The following is a 25,305-nucleotide window of genomic DNA, read 5'->3' as shown; positions in this document are numbered from 1 at the left end:
CAGTTTTCAGCACATACATTAAAGTCCCATGCCTGTAATTAGGTCTCCTACCTTCCAAATAGAATTTTAAAAAAGTTTGATACATGATTATTTTAAATTATTTTTCTATAATTGGTTAGTGGTATTGTGGAACACATATTTAAGGATTAATGATGAGAAAGATTAGAAATCCAAAAAGTGTAAAATTCCATGCAAACTCAATTAAGTTTCAAGGACATTTCCATCAGAAAGAATGGAAATGAAGAAAGAACGGAGCCCCCAGGCTGGTGGTTGAGTGAGAATTACTGCTTACCCAGCATCCGTTTGCTTCATCAAATGTCCCCCATCTGCTCACAGAAACCTCTCTAAGATGCTTTTCTGAAGAATATTTGGCAGCATGTTTCCCAGGGCTGATGCCTAGAGGAGAGAGGGTTACATGGAGACTTGCTGTCTATCTTGATGGCAAACCCCTCCTAAGTAGGAATCCAGAGCTGGTGACTCACTTTGTAGTCTTGTATAGGTCTGGGGCAAGACAACATTATGGCAGTGGGGAGATATTCATGGTCAGGCTGGACAGGCCTCTGAGGTCTCTGACCTCTGTGGGTGCCCCTGTTCATTACTGGGGAACTGGACTCAATGGTCTGTAAGAGTCCCTTCCAACTCAAAAAAAAATTCTATGATTCTATGATTCTATGAATATTCCTGGTTTTATTACAAGTACAAATACTGATAAAGCCTACATTCAAATTGTTTATTCCTTGCTTTTGGAGAAGCTAAAACACTAGCACTAAGAGTTTTAATCAACGTAGATAATAGCTTGTCAGTTGTTATGCACAGTGGTACGTGCACCCAGTTTGAAATTTCAGTGCCATTAATGTTTTTAATTTTTTAAGTGATATGACACAGTACATGCAATCAACAATAATGAACATACCATGGTTCAGGACCCCTGATCTCTCAGCTAGTAATTTAAAATATTTTCACGTGTAGAGACAAGACAAGTATTATGTCCTAAATGGAGTCTAGGTCCCCAGCACTATTTCTCTCTCTATTTGATCCCTAAAAACAACTGTTCTCTTGCCAAAGATTTTGCATCGTTAAATCTCCTTTCTGAAACAATGAATATTGTGTAGTTGCAGGCCACTTTTTCAAACCTGTGGACATTCCCTTTGCTTCTACTTCTTTAAGCAACCTGCAGTTGCAATACACTTTTGCAGTACAGTCTTGAACCTCTTTATTCCTTGTTTTTCAGTCACCATGGGCTGTGTCTGTGCTGTCTTTGTAACCAGGACCAGGGAATGACCTCTTTTCTCCCAGTCAGTTTTCTCAACACATCGACTGGTGTGGATGAAGCAAGCAAAGGCAACAAGAAAAGCAAATACAATTATACTAGCAAGCAGGAGTATCATTTATTATAGATGATAATCACATGTTGGTTTGTCACTAGGTGTGTTTAATCAACGACTTTCTTTTTGAAATAAGAGTGAAGATAAAAGAAAAGTTCAAATAGGATTCCTACATGTCTCGTTTTCATTAAAGATTAGATCTGCTACAACACGATGAACTGAGGATAATATAATGTAACGTCCAAACACTTTTTTTCAAGTAATGTTAACACTGAATGAAAGGTATACAGGCTTCAATGAAATTAGGAAGTTGAGGCCTAGTTGAATGCTATTTGTTGTTGAATGGTATTTGTGACAGTGTTGAAAGAAATGGCTGATGTTATTGTAAAGTTACTGTCTGTCATCTATGAAAAGCGGTGTTCTGCACAGGTCTGTGAGTGTTAGAAATGGGCTTTCTTGAAGAGCTGTCTTTATGGAAAAGGAGGCATTGCTTGCAAACTGGTAAATTGGGAAAAAAAAAAAAAAAAAGTAACATTTCTGATTTCCAATTTAGTTATTAGAAAATCCCCATCATCTCTCTTTATATTATATGAATACTCCATGGTGTCCTTGGGATGACAAGATGCCTGTACTGCTATTTAGATATGCACAAATACAACAAATCCATGGGCAGATCTTTCCCCTACTGCATTTTTTTAATGTATTTCTTTATTGCTAAACTAAAAGGAAAATAATAGTAGAAAAAATTCAATCACCTTAATCAGCACATGCAAGTCTTAAAAATCTTTTTTCTTGCTCTGTAATACTGAAAAGACCTGATGGGAAATGTTACCTTCCAAATTTTGCTCTGTGTATATGCATTTCCTATTTAAACCCTCACTCAGCAAGAGAAGGAAAAACACTTCTCAGTTTCAGTGTAAGTGCCCCATGGAATTTTCTACAGGAAAAATATCACTTTAGATCTGTCAGACAATAACATTTTATTACCTCAAGGATGTTATCTGAACCTGAGGTCTAATATCTAAATGAACTGCAGTTCAGATTATTTGAGATTTAGCAGAAAGACAGAGGGATGGAAAGTTTCATAGAAAGATTCTATGGGGAGAAGTCTCATTCATTTATTGTGGATAAATATGATGAAAAGGTATTCATATACCAAGTTTTAATAACTGTATGGTTAACAGGAGGAACAGTAGACAGCTTTGAGCAGTAGCTGACATACAGAACAGGAGAGTTGGAAGAGTAATATTTCCAAGAAGATTAATTTAATTTAAAGGCAGAATGTTTTTTTGGCTATTGGAAAGTTCTCTGTTGTGTTGAGCAAAAGGATAGATATGCTGGCTGAAAATAAACCTGTAAAAGTGAGGTAATGCATTTACTAAAACAACAATAATTGCTATATCAGGATGGATCATATATTAAAGGCAATAAAACTCTGATTAATAGCTGTCAGGTTATTTCTTTATTTTCTCAAATATTTATTTGAGCGCAACATACTATAAATACTTTAAAGAAAATGTTTATCTTATATTTGTACATGATTGCACTCAGTAATACATGGAAGAGCAGCCACTGAAGTGGGAGGATCATAAGCCCAATGTATGTGAAGAGAGAGAGCAATAAATTTGATTCTTCTCAGCATTTTTCTGTTACAGGTTTTGAGAAACTTGTTAGATTTTAGTACCTGCAAATGTAAATGAAACCAACATAAAATACCATACATAACCTTATTACTTTAAATAACATAGAAAATATGGATTGGAAGACTCGTGTGCATGTTCTTTTTTTCTGTCTTAGACCTGAATAAAGCTGTAAAGAAGAAATTAATGCTCTAGTAAGTCACTGTCAACTCTTGCAAGTCCATTTGGGAGAAAATTTGACACTCCTTTTTTTTTTTTCTTGTTGTCCTTCTATCTCCTACTCTCCTTTCTGTGTATGTTTATTATTTGCCTCATTTCTGTGAAAACAAATCAGGCTCCATTAATAAAAGCAAAAACTGTTTAAGGCCATCCATCTTACTCTTTCTCCTCAAAGGTTTGCTGCCACTTGTTCTATCACAGAGGACTGCAAAACTTTTTTGCTCCACATTGTTACCCTCTAAAGATAAAATGAATAAATTGCTTAAGAAGATGTTGAAAGACTCTTAATGGTGCATTTATGATCATAACATACGTATTTGTGAGACCTAAGGATTTTTATTCATTCTATTTTTGTTCAATGTAAAATCAAGATTAACTTCTTAGATTTTCTGGACATCCTCGTTGTATAAATTTAATTTTTTACTCCTTTTCCTTGTACAACTTCTGAAATCTGACAGTAAGAACATTTTTATTTTTGTCTCAAACCTCTTTTTTATTCTTTGTCCATCTATTTTTTTTTCCCCCTATGATGCTTCTTATAACTTTACCAATTACTTTGTGTTCCATTTCATTACGTTATTTATTTTTGCTTTTTCTTTAGGGCAGGATATGTCTACTGCTATGCATCTGCACAGTTCCTACAATGGAGCTTTGATCCTGGTTGGATTGCTTAAGTGCCATTAACATAAACGTGGTTAACAAAAATAGTAGTTTCAGCTTAGTATTTTTCATGCTAAATCAGGTTCAAAACTAGAAGAATAAAAGTTTTTTTGTAAGAAACATAAACATCCATGTTGATTTCATAAGTGAAACTGATTCTGTTTTTGAAGAGCGGAAGAAATTTAAATAATTCATCTGAAAGCAAAGTTCACTTCTGTTTCTATATTCTCAGAAGTGAATCATCAGATTAAACTAGCATGCCACAGTTTAGTGGTAAACCTCTAACACTACCAAATCTACATATGTAGATTTTGCTTTAATGTCACAGGCAACAGAATGTAATCAACTAACAAACAAAACAAGCAAACAGAAAATTCACATCCAAATAAACCAGAAAGAGGAGTTTATAGACACTCTACAGAACTGTTAGCTGTGCTATGCTTTTCAAAAGCTGGAATTTGTCCTACAGACATCTCAGAAGTTGCACATCTGTCCAAGAAGAATCATTGCACTTTATTTCTACTGTACATGTTTATCTTATATCTTATTCTTCATTACTGTTATGTACTATGCAAAATACATAAAGAAAAAAAGCGGTAATCAAACTATACATACTGTGAGCAGGGCTTTGTGAAGGCTGCAGTACTGTACAGAAGAAAGCCTTGAACAGATCTATCTCAAATTCAGGGTAATAATACATTTATTTCCTACCCACATTGCTCATGTAATCCACCAACTATTTTAGGAACGCCCAGATTCTTAAAAATACAGAAATTAAAGTGATTTCCTGATCAACCCTTACAGAAAGACACAAGTTTAAACATGAAAGCAACTATGAATGCTTTGGAGAGAAAAAAATAGAATGTAATGTTAATAATCCCTGTAACGTTAATAAGCTAAATAACAGTTTCAAAGTTTAGTATCTTGATGCTTTACGGAGCTCCCATAAAATGGCTCTGAGCCTTCCCTTTCTAATGATTTTGCACACCCACGCAACTTGCTCTGTGGGGATGGAAGATAACAGGATTTAGATCCTTGACACACTGCAATTGATTTAACAATAAATATTGTCCATCCTAGTTTTGGGTTACTATAAGATGAAAGCAAAAATGTATATACTGATCTACTGGTTTTCTTTTAAAAAACATTCACCTGATGCTGAAGGCTAATTCTGTAAAGCTGAAACTTAAATCCCAGCAGAAACAGGTTCCCAGATATTAAAAACAAACAAACAAACAAACAAACAAGAATCATAAAAGTATGTATAATGAAATCTTTAGGCATGTGACAAACTTTGTTTTATATATTATATGATTTCAGAACATCTGTCACACACACTCACAAACTTTCCTTAGAAGGAGAAGCAGAAGTTTAGATGATGATAAAGTTATGTTCTTACCACATTAGAAGGTTCCAATTTCTTCCTTCTAGCAAGGTCAGTGATATTATTGCCATTGTAGTTGATGCTCTCCATACAGCCTTTGAAATTTTTTTCTGCTGTTAGAACTTGGCTTCCCAGAAAAAGGCATGCCTCCAAAGGTTATCTTTGAATGTATCAGAAAATGAAAGACAGTTACTGGAGGACAAGGGCTTAGAATTTTTGCTTACTAGAAAAAGAAAGTATCAAACAAGTACTGGAAAAGTAGGAAAAAGTTAAGTTTCAAGGACATTTCCATCAGAAAGAATGGAAATGAAGAAAGAACGGAGCCCCCAGGCTGGTGGTTGAGTGAGAATTACTGCTTACCCAGCATCCGTTTGCTTCATCAAATGTCCCCCATCTGCTCACAGAAACCTCTCTAAGATGCTTTTCTGAAGAATATTTGGCAGCATGTTTCCCAGGGCTGATGCCTAGAGGAGAGAGGGTTACATGGAGACTTGCTGTCTATCTTGATGGCAAACCCCTCCTAAGTAGGAATCCAGAGCTGGTGACTCACTTTGTAGTCTTGTATAGGTCTGGGGCAAGACAACATTATGGCAGTGGGGAGATATTCATGGTCAGGCTGGACAGGCCTCTGAGGTCTCTGACCTCTGTGGGTGTCCCTGTTCATTACTGGGGAACTGGACTCAATGGTCTGTAAGAGTCCCTTCCAACTCAAAAAAAAAATTCTATGATTCTATGATTCTATGAATATTCCTGGTTTTATTACAAGTACAAATACTGATAAAGCCTACATTCAAATTGTTTATTCCTTGCTTTTGGAGAAGCTAAAACACTAGCACTAAGAGTTTTAATCAACGTAGATAATAGCTTGTCAGTTGTTATGCACAGTGGTACGTGCACCCAGTTTGAAATTTCAGTGCCATTAATGTTTTTAATTTTTTAAGTGATATGACACAGTACATGCAATCAACAATAATGAACATACCATGGTTCAGGACCCCTGATCTCTCAGCTAGTAATTTAAAATATTTTCACGTGTAGAGACAAGACAAGTATTATGTCCTAAATGGAGTCTAGGTCCCCAGCACTATTTCTCTCTCTATTTGATCCCTAAAAACAACTGTTTTCTTGCCAAAGATTTTGCATCGTTAAATCTCCTTTCTGAAACAATGAATATTGTGTAGTTGCAGGCCACTTTTTCAAACCTGTGGACATTCCCTTTGCTTCTACTTCTTTAAGCAACCTGCAGTTGCAATACACTTTTGCAGTACAGTCTTGAACCTCTTTATTCCTTGTTTTTCAGTCACCATGGGCTGTGTCTGTGCTGTCTTTGTAACCAGGACCAGGGAATGACCTCTTTTCTCCCAGTCAGTTTTCTCAACACATCGACTGGTGTGGATGAAGCAAGCAAAGGCAACAAGAAAAGCAAATACAATTATACTAGCAAGCAGGAGTATCATTTATTATAGATGATAATCACATGTTGGTTTGTCACTAGGTGTGTTTAATCAACGACTTTCTTTTTGAAATAAGAGTGAAGATAAAAGAAAAGTTCAAATAGGATTCCTACATGTCTCGTTTTCATTAAAGATTAGATCTGCTACAACACGATGAACTGAGGATAATATAATGTAACGTCCAAACACTTTTTTTCAAGTAATGTTAACACTGAATGAAAGGTATACAGGCTTCAATGAAATTAGGAAGTTGAGGCCTAGTTGAATGCTATTTGTTGTTGAATGGTATTTGTGACAGTGTTGAAAGAAATGGCTGATGTTATTGTAAAGTTACTGTCTGTCATCTATGAAAAGCGGTGTTCTGCACAGGTCTGTGAGTGTTAGAAATGGGCTTTCTTGAAGAGCTGTCTTTATGGAAAAGGAGGCATTGCTTGCAAACTGGTAAATTGGGAAAAAAAAAAAAAAAAAAGTAACATTTCTGATTTCCAATTTAGTTATTAGAAAATCCCCATCATCTCTCTTTATATTATATGAATACTCCATGGTGTCCTTGGGATGACAAGATGCCTGTACTGCTATTTAGATATGCACAAATACAACAAATCCATGGGCAGATCTTTCCCCTACTGCATTTTTTTAATGTATTTCTTTATTGCTAAACTAAAAGGAAAATAATAGTAGAAAAAATTCAATCACCTTAATCAGCACATGCAAGTCTTAAAAATCTTTTTCTTGCTCTGTAATACTGAAAAGACCTGATGGGAAATGTTACCTTCCAAATTTTGCTCTGTGTATATGCATTTCCTATTTAAACCCTCACTCAGCAAGAGAAGGAAAAACACTTCTCAGTTTCAGTGTAAGTGCCCCATGGAATTTTCTACAGGAAAAATATCACTTTAGATCTGTCAGACAATAACATTTTATTACCTCAAGGATGTTATCTGAACCTGAGGTCTAATATCTAAATGAACTGCAGTTCAGATTATTTGAGATTTAGCAGAAAGACAGAGGGATGGAAAGTTTCATAGAAAGATTCTATGGGGAGAAGTCTCATTCATTTATTGTGGATAAATATGATGAAAAGGTATTCATATACCAAGTTTTAATAACTGTATGGTTAACAGGAGGAACAGTAGACAGCTTTGAGCAGTAGCTGACATACAGAACAGGAGAGTTGGAAGAGTAATATTTCCAAGAAGATTAATTTAATTTAAAGGCAGAATGTTTTTTTGGCTATTGGAAAGTTCTCTGTTGTGTTGAGCAAAAGGATAGATATGCTGGCTGAAAATAAACCTGTAAAAGTGAGGTAATGCATTTACTAAAACAACAATAATTGCTATATCAGGATGGATCATATATTAAAGGCAATAAAACTCTGATTAATAGCTGTCAGGTTATTTCTTTATTTTCTCAAATATTTATTTGAGCGCAACATACTATAAATACTTTAAAGAAAATGTTTATCTTATATTTGTACATGATTGCACTCAGTAATACATGGAAGAGCAGCCACTGAAGTGGGAGGATCATAAGCCCAATGTATGTGAAGAGAGAGAGCAATAAATTTGATTCTTCTCAGCATTTTTCTGTTACAGGTTTTGAGAAACTTGTTAGATTTTAGTACCTGCAAATGTAAATGAAACCAACATAAAATACCATACATAACCTTATTACTTTAAATAACATAGAAAATATGGATTGGAAGACTCGTGTGCATGTTCTTTTTTTCTGTCTTAGACCTGAATAAAGCTGTAAAGAAGAAATTAATGCTCTAGTAAGTCACTGTCAACTCTTGCAAGTCCATTTGGGAGAAAATTTGACACTCCATTTTTTTTTTTCTTGTTGTCCTTCTATCTCCTACTCTCCTTTCTGTGTATGTTTATTATTTGCCTCATTTCTGTGAAAACAAATCAGGCTCCATTAATAAAAGCAAAAACTGTTTAAGGCCATCCATCTTACTCTTTCTCCTCAAAGGTTTGCTGCCACTTGTTCTATCACAGAGGACTGCAAAACTTTTTTGCTCCACATTGTTACCCTCTAAAGATAAAATGAATAAATTGCTTAAGAAGATGTTGAAAGACTCTTAATGGTGCATTTATGATCATAACATACGTATTTGTGAGACCTAAGGATTTTTATTCATTCTATTTTTGTTCAATGTAAAATCAAGATTAACTTCTTAGATTTTCTGGACATCCTCGTTGTATAAATTTAATTTTTTACTCCTTTTCCTTGTACAACTTCTGAAATCTGACAGTAAGAACATTTTTATTTTTGTCTCAAACCTCTTTTTTATTCTTTGTCCATCTATTTTTTTTTCCCCCTATGATGCTTCTTATAACTTTACCAATTACTTTGTGTTCCATTTCATTACGTTATTTATTTTTGCTTTTTCTTTAGGGCAGGATATGTCTACTGCTATGCATCTGCACAGTTCCTACAATGGAGCTTTGATCCTGGTTGGATTGCTTAAGTGCCATTAACATAAACGTGGTTAACAAAAATAGTAGTTTCAGCTTAGTATTTTTCATGCTAAATCAGGTTCAAAACTAGAAGAATAAAAGTTTTTTTGTAAGAAACATAAACATCCATGTTGATTTCATAAGTGAAACTGATTCTGTTTTTGAAGAGCGGAAGAAATTTAAATAATTCATCTGAAAGCAAAGTTCACTTCTGTTTCTATATTCTCAGAAGTGAATCATCAGATTAAACTAGCATGCCACAGTTTAGTGGTAAACCTCTAACACTACCAAATCTACATATGTAGATTTTGCTTTAATGTCACAGGCAACAGAATGTAATCAACTAACAAACAAAACAAGCAAACAGAAAATTCACATCCAAATAAACCAGAAAGAGGAGTTTATAGACACTCTACAGAACTGTTAGCTGTGCTATGCTTTTCAAAAGCTGGAATTTGTCCTACAGACATCTCAGAAGTTGCACATCTGTCCAAGAAGAATCATTGCACTTTATTTCTACTGTACATGTTTATCTTATATCTTATTCTTCATTACTGTTATGTACTATGCAAAATACATAAAGAAAAAAAGCGGTAATCAAACTATACATACTGTGAGCAGGGCTTTGTGAAGGCTGCAGTACTGTACAGAAGAAAGCCTTGAACAGATCTATCTCAAATTCAGGGTAATAATACATTTATTTCCTACCCACATTGCTCATGTAATCCACCAACTATTTTAGGAACGCCCAGATTCTTAAAAATACAGAAATTAAAGTGATTTCCTGATCAACCCTTACAGAAAGACACAAGTTTAAACATGAAAGCAACTATGAATGCTTTGGAGAGAAAAAAATAGAATGTAATGTTAATAATCCCTGTAACGTTAATAAGCTAAATAACAGTTTCAAAGTTTAGTATCTTGATGCTTTACGGAGCTCCCATAAAATGGCTCTGAGCCTTCCCTTTCTAATGATTTTGCACACCCACGCAACTTGCTCTGTGGGGATGGAAGATAACAGGATTTAGATCCTTGACACACTGCAATTGATTTAACAATAAATATTGTCCATCCTAGTTTTGGGTTACTATAAGATGAAAGCAAAAATGTATATACTGATCTACTGGTTTTCTTTTAAAAAACATTCATCTGATGCTGAAGGCTAATTCTGTAAAGCTGAAACTTAAATCCCAGCAGAAACAGGTTCCCAGATATTAAAAACAAACAAACAAACAAACAAACAAGAATCATAAAAGTATGTATAATGAAATCTTTAGGCATGTGACAAACTTTGTTTTATATATTATATGATTTCAGAACATCTGTCACACACACTCACAAACTTTCCTTAGAAGGAGAAGCAGAAGTTTAGATGATGATAAAGTTATGTTCTTACCACATTAGAAGGTTCCAATTTCTTCCTTCTAGCAAGGTCAGTGATATTATTGCCATTGTAGTTGATGCTCTCCATACAGCCTTTGAAATTTTTTTCTGCTGTTAGAACTTGGCTTCCCAGAAAAAGGCATGCCTCCAAAGGTTATCTTTGAATGTATCAGAAAATGAAAGACAGTTACTGGAGGACAAGGGCTTAGAATTTTTGCTTACTAGAAAAAGAAAGTATCAAACAAGTACTGGAAAAGTAGGAAAAAGTTAAGTTTCAAGGACATTTCCATCAGAAAGAATGGAAATGAAGAAAGAACGGAGCCCCCAGGCTGGTGGTTGAGTGAGAATTACTGCTTACCCAGCATCCGTTTGCTTCATCAAATGTCCCCCATCTGCTCACAGAAACCTCTCTAAGATGCTTTTCTGAAGAATATTTGGCAGCATGTTTCCCAGGGCTGATGCCTAGAGGAGAGAGGGTTACATGGAGACTTGCTGTCTATCTTGATGGCAAACCCCTCCTAAGTAGGAATCCAGAGCTGGTGACTCACTTTGTAGTCTTGTATAGGTCTGGGGCAAGACAACATTATGGCAGTGGGGAGATATTCATGGTCAGGCTGGACAGGCCTCTGAGGTCTCTGACCTCTGTGGGTGTCCCTGTTCATTACTGGGGAACTGGACTCAATGGTCTGTAAGAGTCCCTTCCAACTCAAAAAAAAAATTCTATGATTCTATGATTCTATGAATATTCCTGGTTTTATTACAAGTACAAATACTGATAAAGCCTACATTCAAATTGTTTATTCCTTGCTTTTGGAGAAGCTAAAACACTAGCACTAAGAGTTTTAATCAACGTAGATAATAGCTTGTCAGTTGTTATGCACAGTGGTACGTGCACCCAGTTTGAAATTTCAGTGCCATTAATGTTTTTAATTTTTTAAGTGATATGACACAGTACATGCAATCAACAATAATGAACATACCATGGTTCAGGACCCCTGATCTCTCAGCTAGTAATTTAAAATATTTTCACGTGTAGAGACAAGACAAGTATTATGTCCTAAATGGAGTCTAGGTCCCCAGCACTATTTCTCTCTCTATTTGATCCCTAAAAACAACTGTTCTCTTGCCAAAGATTTTGCATCGTTAAATCTCCTTTCTGAAACAATGAATATTGTGTAGTTGCAGGCCACTTTTTCAAACCTGTGGACATTCCCTTTGCTTCTACTTCTTTAAGCAACCTGCAGTTGCAATACACTTTTGCAGTACAGTCTTGAACCTCTTTATTCCTTGTTTTTCAGTCACCATGGGCTGTGTCTGTGCTGTCTTTGTAACCAGGACCAGGGAATGACCTCTTTTCTCCCAGTCAGTTTTCTCAACACATCGACTGGTGTGGATGAAGCAAGCAAAGGCAACAAGAAAAGCAAATACAATTATACTAGCAAGCAGGAGTATCATTTATTATAGATGATAATCACATGTTGGTTTGTCACTAGGTGTGTTTAATCAACGACTTTCTTTTTGAAATAAGAGTGAAGATAAAAGAAAAGTTCAAATAGGATTCCTACATGTCTCGTTTTCATTAAAGATTAGATCTGCTACAACACGATGAACTGAGGATAATATAATGTAACGTCCAAACACTTTTTTTCAAGTAATGTTAACACTGAATGAAAGGTATACAGGCTTCAATGAAATTAGGAAGTTGAGGCCTAGTTGAATGCTATTTGTTGTTGAATGGTATTTGTGACAGTGTTGAAAGAAATGGCTGATGTTATTGTAAAGTTACTGTCTGTCATCTATGAAAAGCGGTGTTCTGCACAGGTCTGTGAGTGTTAGAAATGGGCTTTCTTGAAGAGCTGTCTTTATGGAAAAGGAGGCATTGCTTGCAAACTGGTAAATTGGGAAAAAAAAAAAAAAAAAAAAGTAACATTTCTGATTTCCAATTTAGTTATTAGAAAATCCCCATCATCTCTCTTTATATTATATGAATACTCCATGGTGTCCTTGGGATGACAAGATGCCTGTACTGCTATTTAGATATGCACAAATACAACAAATCCATGGGCAGATCTTTCCCCTACTGCATTTTTTTAATGTATTTCTTTATTGCTAAACTAAAAGGAAAATAATAGTAGAAAAAATTCAATCACCTTAATCAGCACATGCAAGTCTTAAAAATCTTTTTCTTGCTCTGTAATACTGAAAAGACCTGATGGGAAATGTTACCTTCCAAATTTTGCTCTGTGTATATGCATTTCCTATTTAAACCCTCACTCAGCAAGAGAAGGAAAAACACTTCTCAGTTTCAGTGTAAGTGCCCCATGGAATTTTCTACAGGAAAAATATCACTTTAGATCTGTCAGACAATAACATTTTATTACCTCAAGGATGTTATCTGAACCTGAGGTCTAATATCTAAATGAACTGCAGTTCAGATTATTTGAGATTTAGCAGAAAGACAGAGGGATGGAAAGTTTCATAGAAAGATTCTATGGGGAGAAGTCTCATTCATTTATTGTGGATAAATATGATGAAAAGGTATTCATATACCAAGTTTTAATAACTGTATGGTTAACAGGAGGAACAGTAGACAGCTTTGAGCAGTAGCTGACATACAGAACAGGAGAGTTGGAAGAGTAATATTTCCAAGAAGATTAATTTAATTTAAAGGCAGAATGTTTTTTTGGCTATTGGAAAGTTCTCTGTTGTGTTGAGCAAAAGGATAGATATGCTGGCTGAAAATAAACCTGTAAAAGTGAGGTAATGCATTTACTAAAACAACAATAATTGCTATATCAGGATGGATCATATATTAAAGGCAATAAAACTCTGATTAATAGCTGTCAGGTTATTTCTTTATTTTCTCAAATATTTATTTGAGCGCAACATACTATAAATACTTTAAAGAAAATGTTTATCTAATATTTGTACATGATTGCACTCAGTAATACATGGAAGAGCAGCCACTGAAGTGGGAGGATCATAAGCCCAATGTATGTGAAGAGAGAGAGCAATAAATTTGATTCTTCTCAGCATTTTTTCTGTTACAGGTTTTGAGAAACTTGTTAGATTTTAGTACCTGCAAATGTAAATGAAACCAACATAAAATACCATACATAACCTTATTACTTTAAATAACATAGAAAATATGGATTGGAAGACTCGTGTGCATGTTCTTTTTTTCTGTCTTAGACCTGAATAAAGCTGTAAAGAAGAAATTAATGCTCTAGTAAGTCACTGTCAACTCTTGCAAGTCCATTTGGGAGAAAATTTGACACTCCTTTTTTTTTTTTCTTGTTGTCCTTCTATCTCCTACTCTCCTTTCTGTGTATGTTTATTATTTGCCTCATTTCTGTGAAAACAAATCAGGCTCCATTAATAAAAGCAAAAACTGTTTAAGGCCATCCATCTTACTCTTTCTCCTCAAAGGTTTGCTGCCACTTGTTCTATCACAGAGGACTGCAAAACTTTTTTGCTCCACATTGTTACCCTCTAAAGATAAAATGAATAAATTGCTTAAGAAGATGTTGAAAGACTCTTAATGGTGCATTTATGATCATAACATACGTATTTGTGAGACCTAAGGATTTTTATTCATTCTATTTTTGTTCAATGTAAAATCAAGATTAACTTCTTAGATTTTCTGGACATCCTCGTTGTATAAATTTAATTTTTTACTCCTTTTCCTTGTACAACTTCTGAAATCTGACAGTAAGAACATTTTTATTTTTGTCTCAAACCTCTTTTTTATTCTTTGTCCATCTATATTTTTTTCCCCCTATGATGCTTCTTATAACTTTACCAATTACTTTGTGTTCCATTTCATTACGTTATTTATTTTTGCTTTTTCTTTAGGGCAGGATATGTCTACTGCTATGCATCTGCACAGTTCCTACAATGGAGCTTTGATCCTGGTTGGATTGCTTAAGTGCCATTAACATAAACGTGGTTAACAAAAATAGTAGTTTCAGCTTAGTATTTTTCATGCTAAATCAGGTTCAAAACTAGAAGAATAAAAGTTTTTTTGTAAGAAACATAAACATCCATGTTGATTTCATAAGTGAAACTGATTCTGTTTTTGAAGAGCGGAAGAAATTTAAATAATTCATCTGAAAGCAAAGTTCACTTCTGTTTCTATATTCTCAGAAGTGAATCATCAGATTAAACTAGCATGCCACAGTTTAGTGGTAAACCTCTAACACTACCAAATCTACATATGTAGATTTTGCTTTAATGTCACAGGCAACAGAATGTAATCAACTAACAAACAAAACAAGCAAACAGAAAATTCACATCCAAATAAACCAGAAAGAGGAGTTTATAGACACTCTACAGAACTGTTAGCTGTGCTATGCTTTTCAAAAGCTGGAATTTGTCCTACAGACATCTCAGAAGTTGCACATCTGTCCAAGAAGAATCATTGCACTTTATTTCTACTGTACATGTTTATCTTATATCTTATTCTTCATTACTGTTATGTACTATGCAAAATACATAAAGAAAAAAAGCGGTAATCAAACTATACATACTGTGAGCAGGGCTTTGTGAAGGCTGCAGTACTGTACAGAAGAAAGCCTTGAACAGATCTATCTCAAATTCAGGGTAATAATACATTTATTTCCTACCCACATTGCTCATGTAATCCACCAACTATTTTAGGAACGCCCAGATTCTTAAAAATACAGAAATTAAAGTGATTTCCTGATCAACCCTTACAGAAAGACACAAGTTTAAACATGAAAGCAACTATGAATGCTTTGGAGAGAAAAAAATAGAATGTAATGTTAATAATCCCTGTAACGTTAATAAGCTAAATAACAGTTTCAAAGTTTAGTATCTTGATGCTTTACGGAGCTCCCATAAAATGGCTCTGAGCCTTCCCTTTCTAATGATTTTGCACACCCACGCAACTTGCTCTGTGGGGATGGAAGATAACAGGATTTAGATCCTTGACACACTGCAATTGATTTAACAATAAATATTGTCCATCCTAGTTTTGGGTTACTATAAGATGAAAGCAAAAATGTATATACTGATCTACTGGTTTTCTTTTAAAAAACATTCATCTGATGCTGAAGGCTAATTCTGTAAAGCTGAAACTTAAATCCCAGCAGAAACAGGTTCCCAGATATTAAAAACAAACAAACAAACAAACAAACAAGAATCATAAAAGTATGTATAATGAAATCTTTAGGCATGTGACAAACTTTGTTTTATATATTATATGATTTCAGAACATCTGTCACACACACTCACAAACTTTCCTTAGAAGGAGAAGCAGAAGTTTAGATGATGATAAAGTTATGTTCTTACCACATTAGAAGGTTCCAATTTCTTCCTTCTAGCAAGGTCAGTGATATTATTGCCATTGTAGTTGATGCTCTCCATACAGCCTTTGAAATTTTTTTCTGCTGTTAGAACTTGGCTTCCCAGAAAAAGGCATGCCTCCAAAGGTTATCTTTGAATGTATCAGAAAATGAAAGACAGTTACTGGAGGACAAGGGCTTAGAATTTTTGCTTACTAGAAAAAGAAAGTATCAAACAAGTACTGGAAAAGTAGGAAAAAGTTAAGTTTCAAGGACATTTCCATCAGAAAGAATGGAAATGAAGAAAGAACGGAGCCCCCAGGCTGGTGGTTGAGTGAGAATTACTGCTTACCCAGCATCCGTTTGCTTCATCAAATGTCCCCCATCTGCTCACAGAAACCTCTCTAAGATGCTTTTCTGAAGAATATTTGGCAGCATGTTTCCCAGGGCTGATGCCTAGAGGAGAGAGGGTTACATGGAGACTTGCTGTCTATCTTGATGGCAAACCCCTCCTAAGTAGGAATCCAGAGCTGGTGACTCACTTTGTAGTCTTGTATAGGTCTGGGGCAAGACAACATTATGGCAGTGGGGAGATATTCATGGTCAGGCTGGACAGGCCTCTGAGGTCTCTGACCTCTGTGGGTGTCCCTGTTCATTACTGGGGAACTGGACTCAATGGTCTGTAAGAGTCCCTTCCAACTCAAAAAAAAATTCTATGATTCTATGATTCTATGAATATTCCTGGTTTTATTACAAGTACAAATACTGATAAAGCCTACATTCAAATTGTTTATTCCTTGCTTTTGGAGAAGCTAAAACACTAGCACTAAGAGTTTTAATCAACGTAGATAATAGCTTGTCAGTTGTTATGCACAGTGGTACGTGCACCCAGTTTGAAATTTCAGTGCCATTAATGTTTTTAATTTTTTAAGTGATATGACACAGTACATGCAATCAACAATAATGAACATACCATGGTTCAGGACCCCTGATCTCTCAGCTAGTAATTTAAAATATTTTCACGTGTAGAGACAAGACAAGTATTATGTCCTAAATGGAGTCTAGGTCCCCAGCACTATTTCTCTCTCTATTTGATCCCTAAAAACAACTGTTCTCTTGCCAAAGATTTTGCATCGTTAAATCTCCTTTCTGAAACAATGAATATTGTGTAGTTGCAGGCCACTTTTTCAAACCTGTGGACATTCCCTTTGCTTCTACTTCTTTAAGCAACCTGCAGTTGCAATACACTTTTGCAGTACAGTCTTGAACCTCTTTATTCCTTGTTTTTCAGTCACCATGGGCTGTGTCTGTGCTGTCTTTGTAACCAGGACCAGGGAATGACCTCTTTTCTCCCAGTCAGTTTTCTCAACACATCGACTGGTGTGGATGAAGCAAGCAAAGGCAACAAGAAAAGCAAATACAATTATACTAGCAAGCAGGAGTATCATTTATTATAGATGATAATCACATGTTGGTTTGTCACTAGGTGTGTTTAATCAACGACTTTCTTTTTGAAATAAGAGTGAAGATAAAAGAAAAGTTCAAATAGGATTCCTACATGTCTCGTTTTCATTAAAGATTAGATCTGCTACAACACGATGAACTGAGGATAATATAATGTAACGTCCAAACACTTTTTTTCAAGTAATGTTAACACTGAATGAAAGGTATACAGGCTTCAATGAAATTAGGAAGTTGAGGCCTAGTTGAATGCTATTTGTTGTTGAATGGTATTTGTGACAGTGTTGAAAGAAATGGCTGATGTTATTGTAAAGTTACTGTCTGTCATCTATGAAAAGCGGTGTTCTGCACAGGTCTGTGAGTGTTAGAAATGGGCTTTCTTGAAGAGCTGTCTTTATGGAAAAGGAGGCATTGCTTGCAAACTGGTAAATTGGGAAAAAAAAAAAAAAAAAAAAAGTAACATTTCTGATTTCCAATTTAGTTATTAGAAAATCCCCATCATCTCTCTTTATATTATATGAATACTCCATGGTGTCCTTGGGATGACAAGATGCCTGTACTGCTATTTAGATATGCACAAATACAACAAATCCATGGGCAGATCTTTCCCCTACTGCATTTTTTTAATGTATTTCTTTATTGCTAAACTAAAAGGAAAATAATAGTAGAAAAAATTCAATCACCTTAATCAGCACATGCAAGTCTTAAAAATCTTTTTCTTGCTCTGTAATACTGAAAAGACCTGATGGGAAATGTTACCTTCCAAATTTTGCTCTGTGTATATGCATTTCCTATTTAAACCCTCACTCAGCAAGAGAAGGAAAAACACTTCTCAGTTTCAGTGTAAGTGCCCCATGGAATTTTCTACAGGAAAAATATCACTTTAGATCTGTCAGACAATAACATTTTATTACCTCAAGGATGTTATCTGAACCTGAGGTCTAATATCTAAATGAACTGCAGTTCAGATTATTTGAGATTTAGCAGAAAGACAGAGGGATGGAAAGTTTCATAGAAAGATTCTATGGGGAGAAGTCTCATTCATTTATTGTGGATAAATATGATGAAAAGGTATTCATATACCAAGTTTTAATAACTGTATGGTTAACAGGAGGAACAGTAGACAGCTTTGAGCAGTAGCTGACATACAGAACAGGAGAGTTGGAAGAGTAATATTTCCAAGAAGATTAATTTAATTTAAAGGCAGAATGTTTTTTTGGCTATTGGAAAGTTCTCTGTTGTGTTGAGCAAAAGGATAGATATGCTGGCTGAAAATAAACCTGTAAAAGTGAGGTAATGCATTTACTAAAACAACAATAATTGCTATATCAGGATGGATCATATATTAAAGGCAATAAAACTCTGATTAATAGCTGTCAGGTTATTTCTTTATTTTCTCAAATATTTATTTGAGCGCAACATACTATAAATACTTTAAAGAAAATGTTTATCTTATATTTGTACATGATTGCACTCAGTAATACATGGAAGAGCAGCCACTGAAGTGGGAGGATCATAAGCCCAATGTATGTGAAGAGAGAGAGCAATAAATTTGATTCTTCTCAGCATTTTTCTGTTACAGGTTTTGAGAAACTTGTTAGATTTTAGTACCTGCAAATGTAAATGAAACCAACATAAAATACCATACATAACCTTATTACTTTAAATAACATAGAAAATATGGATTGGAAGACTCGTGTGCATGTTCTTTTTTTCTGTCTTAGACCTGAATAAAGCTGTAAAGAAGAAATTAATGCTCTAGTAAGTCACTGTCAACTCTTGCAAGTCCATTTGGGAGAAAATTTGACACTCCTTTTTTTTTTTCTTGTTGTCCTTCTATCTCCTACTCTCCTTTCTGTGTATGTTTATTATTTGCCTCATTTCTGTGAAAACAAATCAGGCTCCATTAATAAAAGCAAAAACTGTTTAAGGCCATCCATCTTACTCTTTCTCCTCAAAGGTTTGCTGCCACTTGTTCTATCACAGAGGACTGCAAAACTTTTTTGCTCCACATTGTTACCCTCTAAAGATAAAATGAATAAATTGCTTAAGAAGATGTTGAAAGACTCTTAATGGTGCATTTATGATCATAACATACGTATTTGTGAGACCTAAGGATTTTTATTCATTCTATTTTTGTTCAATGTAAAATCAAGATTAACTTCTTAGATTTTCTGGACATCCTCGTTGTATAAATTTAATTTTTTACTCCTTTTCCTTGTACAACTTCTGAAATCTGACAGTAAGAACATTTTTATTTTTGTCTCAAACCTCTTTTTTATTCTTTGTCCATCTATTTTTTTTTCCCCCTATGATGCTTCTTATAACTTTACCAATTACTTTGTGTTCCATTTCATTACGTTATTTATTTTTGCTTTTTCTTTAGGGCAGGATATGTCTACTGCTATGCATCTGCACAGTTCCTACAATGGAGCTTTGATCCTGGTTGGATTGCTTAAGTGCCATTAACATAAACGTGGTTAACAAAAATAGTAGTTTCAGCTTAGTATTTTTCATGCTAAATCAGGTTCAAAACTAGAAGAATAAAAGTTTTTTTGTAAGAAACATAAACATCCATGTTGATTTCATAAGTGAAACTGATTCTGTTTTTGAAGAGCGGAAGAAATTTAAATAATTCATCTGAAAGCAAAGTTCACTTCTGTTTCTATATTCTCAGAAGTGAATCATCAGATTAAACTAGCATGCCACAGTTTAGTGGTAAACCTCTAACACTACCAAATCTACATATGTAGATTTTGCTTTAATGTCACAGGCAACAGAATGTAATCAACTAACAAACAAAACAAGCAAACAGAAAATTCACATCCAAATAAACCAGAAAGAGGAGTTTATAGACACTCTACAGAACTGTTAGCTGTGCTATGCTTTTCAAAAGCTGGAATTTGTCCTACAGACATCTCAGAAGTTGCACATCTGTCCAAGAAGAATCATTGCACTTTATTTCTACTGTACATGTTTATCTTATATCTTATTCTTCATTACTGTTATGTACTATGCAAAATACATAAAGAAAAAAAGCGGTAATCAAACTATACATACTGTGAGCAGGGCTTTGTGAAGGCTGCAGTACTGTACAGAAGAAAGCCTTGAACAGATCTATCTCAAATTCAGGGTAATAATACATTTATTTCCTACCCACATTGCTCATGTAATCCACCAACTATTTTAGGAACGCCCAGATTCTTAAAAATACAGAAATTAAAGTGATTTCCTGATCAACCCTTACAGAAAGACACAAGTTTAAACATGAAAGCAACTATGAATGCTTTGGAGAGAAAAAAATAGAATGTAATGTTAATAATCCCTGTAACGTTAATAAGCTAAATAACAGTTTCAAAGTTTAGTATCTTGATGCTTTACGGAGCTCCCATAAAATGGCTCTGAGCCTTCCCTTTCTAATGATTTTGCACACCCACGCAACTTGCTCTGTGGGGATGGAAGATAACAGGATTTAGATCCTTGACACACTGCAATTGATTTAACAATAAATATTGTCCATCCTAGTTTTGGGTTACTATAAGATGAAAGCAAAAATGTATATACTGATCTACTGGTTTTCTTTTAAAAAACATTCACCTGATGCTGAAGGCTAATTCTGTAAAGCTGAAACTTAAATCCCAGCAGAAACAGGTTCCCAGATATTAAAAACAAACAAACAAACAAACAAACAAGAATCATAAAAGTATGTATAATGAAATCTTTAGGCATGTGACAAACTTTGTTTTATATATTATATGATTTCAGAACATCTGTCACACACACTCACAAACTTTCCTTAGAAGGAGAAGCAGAAGTTTAGATGATGATAAAGTTATGTTCTTACCACATTAGAAGGTTCCAATTTCTTCCTTCTAGCAAGGTCAGTGATATTATTGCCATTGTAGTTGATGCTCTCCATACAGCCTTTGAAATTTTTTTCTGCTGTTAGAACTTGGCTTCCCAGAAAAAGGCATGCCTCCAAAGGTTATCTTTGAATGTATCAGAAAATGAAAGACAGTTACTGGAGGACAAGGGCTTAGAATTTTTGCTTACTAGAAAAAGAAAGTATCAAACAAGTACTGGAAAAGTAGGAAAAAGTTAAGTTTCAAGGACATTTCCATCAGAAAGAATGGAAATGAAGAAAGAACGGAGCCCCCAGGCTGGTGGTTGAGTGAGAATTACTGCTTACCCAGCATCCGTTTGCTTCATCAAATGTCCCCCATCTGCTCACAGAAACCTCTCTAAGATGCTTTTCTGAAGAATATTTGGCAGCATGTTTCCCAGGGCTGATGCCTAGAGGAGAGAGGGTTACATGGAGACTTGCTGTCTATCTTGATGGCAAACCCCTCCTAAGTAGGAATCCAGAGCTGGTGACTCACTTTGTAGTCTTGTATAGGTCTGGGGCAAGACAACATTATGGCAGTGGGGAGATATTCATGGTCAGGCTGGACAGGCCTCTGAGGTCTCTGACCTCTGTGGGTGTCCCTGTTCATTACTGGGGAACTGGACTCAATGGTCTGTAAGAGTCCCTTCCAACTCAAAAAAAAATTCTATGATTCTATGATTCTATGAATATTCCTGGTTTTATTACAAGTACAAATACTGATAAAGCCTACATTCAAATTGTTTATTCCTTGCTTTTGGAGAAGCTAAAACACTAGCACTAAGAGTTTTAATCAACGTAGATAATAGCTTGTCAGTTGTTATGCACAGTGGTACGTGCACCCAGTTTGAAATTTCAGTGCCATTAATGTTTTTAATTTTTTAAGTGATATGACACAGTACATGCAATCAACAATAATGAACATACCATGGTTCAGGACCCCTGATCTCTCAGCTAGTAATTTAAAATATTTTCACGTGTAGAGACAAGACAAGTATTATGTCCTAAATGGAGTCTAGGTCCCCAGCACTATTTCTCTCTCTATTTGATCCCTAAAAACAACTGTTCTCTTGCCAAAGATTTTGCATCGTTAAATCTCCTTTCTGAAACAATGAATATTGTGTAGTTGCAGGCCACTTTTTCAAACCTGTGGACATTCCCTTTGCTTCTACTTCTTTAAGCAACCTGCAGTTGCAATACACTTTTGCAGTACAGTCTTGAACCTCTTTATTCCTTGTTTTTCAGTCACCATGGGCTGTGTCTGTGCTGTCTTTGTAACCAGGACCAGGGAATGACCTCTTTTCTCCCAGTCAGTTTTCTCAACACATCGACTGGTGTGGATGAAGCAAGCAAAGGCAACAAGAAAAGCAAATACAATTATACTAGCAAGCAGGAGTATCATTTATTATAGATGATAATCACATGTTGGTTTGTCACTAGGTGTGTTTAATCAACGACTTTCTTTTTGAAATAAGAGTGAAGATAAAAGAAAAGTTCAAATAGGATTCCTACATGTCTCGTTTTCATTAAAGATTAGATCTGCTACAACACGATGAACTGAGGATAATATAATGTAACGTCCAAACACTTTTTTTCAAGTAATGTTAACACTGAATGAAAGGTATACAGGCTTCAATGAAATTAGGAAGTTGAGGCCTAGTTGAATGCTATTTGTTGTTGAATGGTATTTGTGACAGTGTTGAAAGAAATGGCTGATGTTATTGTAAAGTTACTGTCTGTCATCTATGAAAAGCGGTGTTCTGCACAGGTCTGTGAGTGTTAGAAATGGGCTTTCTTGAAGAGCTGTCTTTATGGAAAAGGAGGCATTGCTTGCAAACTGGTAAATTGGGAAAAAAAAAAAAAAAAAAGTAACATTTCTGATTTCCAATTTAGTTATTAGAAAATCCCCATCATCTCTCTTTATATTATATGAATACTCCATGGTGTCCTTGGGATGACAAGATGCCTGTACTGCTATTTAGATATGCACAAATACAACAAATCCATGGGCAGATCTTTCCCCTACTGCATTTTTTTAATGTATTTCTTTATTGCTAAACTAAAAGGAAAATAATAGTAGAAAAAATTCAATCACCTTAATCAGCACATGCAAGTCTTAAAAATCTTTTTTCTTGCTCTGTAATACTGAAAAGACCTGATGGGAAATGTTACCTTCCAAATTTTGCTCTGTGTATATGCATTTCCTATTTAAACCCTCACTCAGCAAGAGAAGGAAAAACACTTCTCAGTTTCAGTGTAAGTGCCCCATGGAATTTTCTACAGGAAAAATATCACTTTAGATCTGTCAGACAATAACATTTTATTACCTCAAGGATGTTATCTGAACCTGAGGTCTAATATCTAAATGAACTGCAGTTCAGATTATTTGAGATTTAGCAGAAAGACAGAGGGATGGAAAGTTTCATAGAAAGATTCTATGGGGAGAAGTCTCATTCATTTATTGTGGATAAATATGATGAAAAGGTATTCATATACCAAGTTTTAATAACTGTATGGTTAACAGGAGGAACAGTAGACAGCTTTGAGCAGTAGCTGACATACAGAACAGGAGAGTTGGAAGAGTAATATTTCCAAGAAGATTAATTTAATTTAAAGGCAGAATGTTTTTTTGGCTATTGGAAAGTTCTCTGTTGTGTTGAGCAAAAGGATAGATATGCTGGCTGAAAATAAACCTGTAAAAGTGAGGTAATGCATTTACTAAAACAACAATAATTGCTATATCAGGATGGATCATATATTAAAGGCAATAAAACTCTGATTAATAGCTGTCAGGTTATTTCTTTATTTTCTCAAATATTTATTTGAGCGCAACATACTATAAATACTTTAAAGAAAATGTTTATCTTATATTTGTACATGATTGCACTCAGTAATACATGGAAGAGCAGCCACTGAAGTGGGAGGATCATAAGCCCAATGTATGTGAAGAGAGAGAGCAATAAATTTGATTCTTCTCAGCATTTTTCTGTTACAGGTTTTGAGAAACTTGTTAGATTTTAGTACCTGCAAATGTAAATGAAACCAACATAAAATACCATACATAACCTTATTACTTTAAATAACATAGAAAATATGGATTGGAAGACTCGTGTGCATGTTCTTTTTTTCTGTCTTAGACCTGAATAAAGCTGTAAAGAAGAAATTAATGCTCTAGTAAGTCACTGTCAACTCTTGCAAGTCCATTTGGGAGAAAATTTGACACTCCATTTTTTTTTTTCTTGTTGTCCTTCTATCTCCTACTCTCCTTTCTGTGTATGTTTATTATTTGCCTCATTTCTGTGAAAACAAATCAGGCTCCATTAATAAAAGCAAAAACTGTTTAAGGCCATCCATCTTACTCTTTCTCCTCAAAGGTTTGCTGCCACTTGTTCTATCACAGAGGACTGCAAAACTTTTTTGCTCCACATTGTTACCCTCTAAAGATAAAATGAATAAATTGCTTAAGAAGATGTTGAAAGACTCTTAATGGTGCATTTATGATCATAACATACGTATTTGTGAGACCTAAGGATTTTTATTCATTCTATTTTTGTTCAATGTAAAATCAAGATTAACTTCTTAGATTTTCTGGACATCCTCGTTGTATAAATTTAATTTTTTACTCCTTTTCCTTGTACAACTTCTGAAATCTGACAGTAAGAACATTTTTATTTTTGTCTCAAACCTCTTTTTTATTCTTTGTCCATCTATTTTTTTTTCCCCCTATGATGCTTCTTATAACTTTACCAATTACTTTGTGTTCCATTTCATTACGTTATTTATTTTTGCTTTTTCTTTAGGGCAGGATATGTCTACTGCTATGCATCTGCACAGTTCCTACAATGGAGCTTTGATCCTGGTTGGATTGCTTAAGTGCCATTAACATAAACGTGGTTAACAAAAATAGTAGTTTCAGCTTAGTATTTTTCATGCTAAATCAGGTTCAAAACTAGAAGAATAAAAGTTTTTTTGTAAGAAACATAAACATCCATGTTGATTTCATAAGTGAAACTGATTCTGTTTTTGAAGAGCGGAAGAAATTTAAATAATTCATCTGAAAGCAAAGTTCACTTCTGTTTCTATATTCTCAGAAGTGAATCATCAGATTAAACTAGCATGCCACAGTTT

The 25,305-nt window shown here is 34.8% G+C and overlaps 1 long non-coding RNA gene across 4 annotated transcripts in view; it reads right to left on the bottom strand.

Moving 5' to 3' along the window:
• Positions 1-242: 242 nt before the first annotated feature.
• Positions 243-25,305, bottom strand: part of LOC149916937 (uncharacterized) — a 55,681-nt gene continuing 30,618 nt past the window's right edge. For all 4 annotated transcript variants that reach the window (XR_016468617.1, XR_016468615.1, XR_016468616.1 and 1 more), the window contains exons 14-22: positions 21,484-21,587; positions 21,139-21,283; positions 16,186-16,289; positions 15,841-15,985; positions 10,886-10,989; positions 10,541-10,685; positions 5,589-5,692; positions 5,244-5,388; positions 243-396 (exon numbers count right to left, since the gene is read on the bottom strand). This is a non-coding gene — a long non-coding RNA (uncharacterized LOC149916937). The remainder of the gene's footprint in view (positions 397-5,243; positions 5,389-5,588; positions 5,693-10,540; positions 10,686-10,885; positions 10,990-15,840; positions 15,986-16,185; positions 16,290-21,138; positions 21,284-21,483; positions 21,588-25,305) is intronic.

Source organism: Phasianus colchicus, chromosome 8 (assembly GCF_987193195.1).
Source record: "Phasianus colchicus chromosome 8, bPhaCol1.hap1.1, whole genome shotgun sequence".
Lineage (NCBI taxonomy): Eukaryota > Metazoa > Chordata > Aves > Galliformes > Phasianidae > Phasianus > Phasianus colchicus.
Note: the sequence above shows the minus strand (reverse complement) of the source record. Positions and strands in the feature narration are given on the sequence as shown.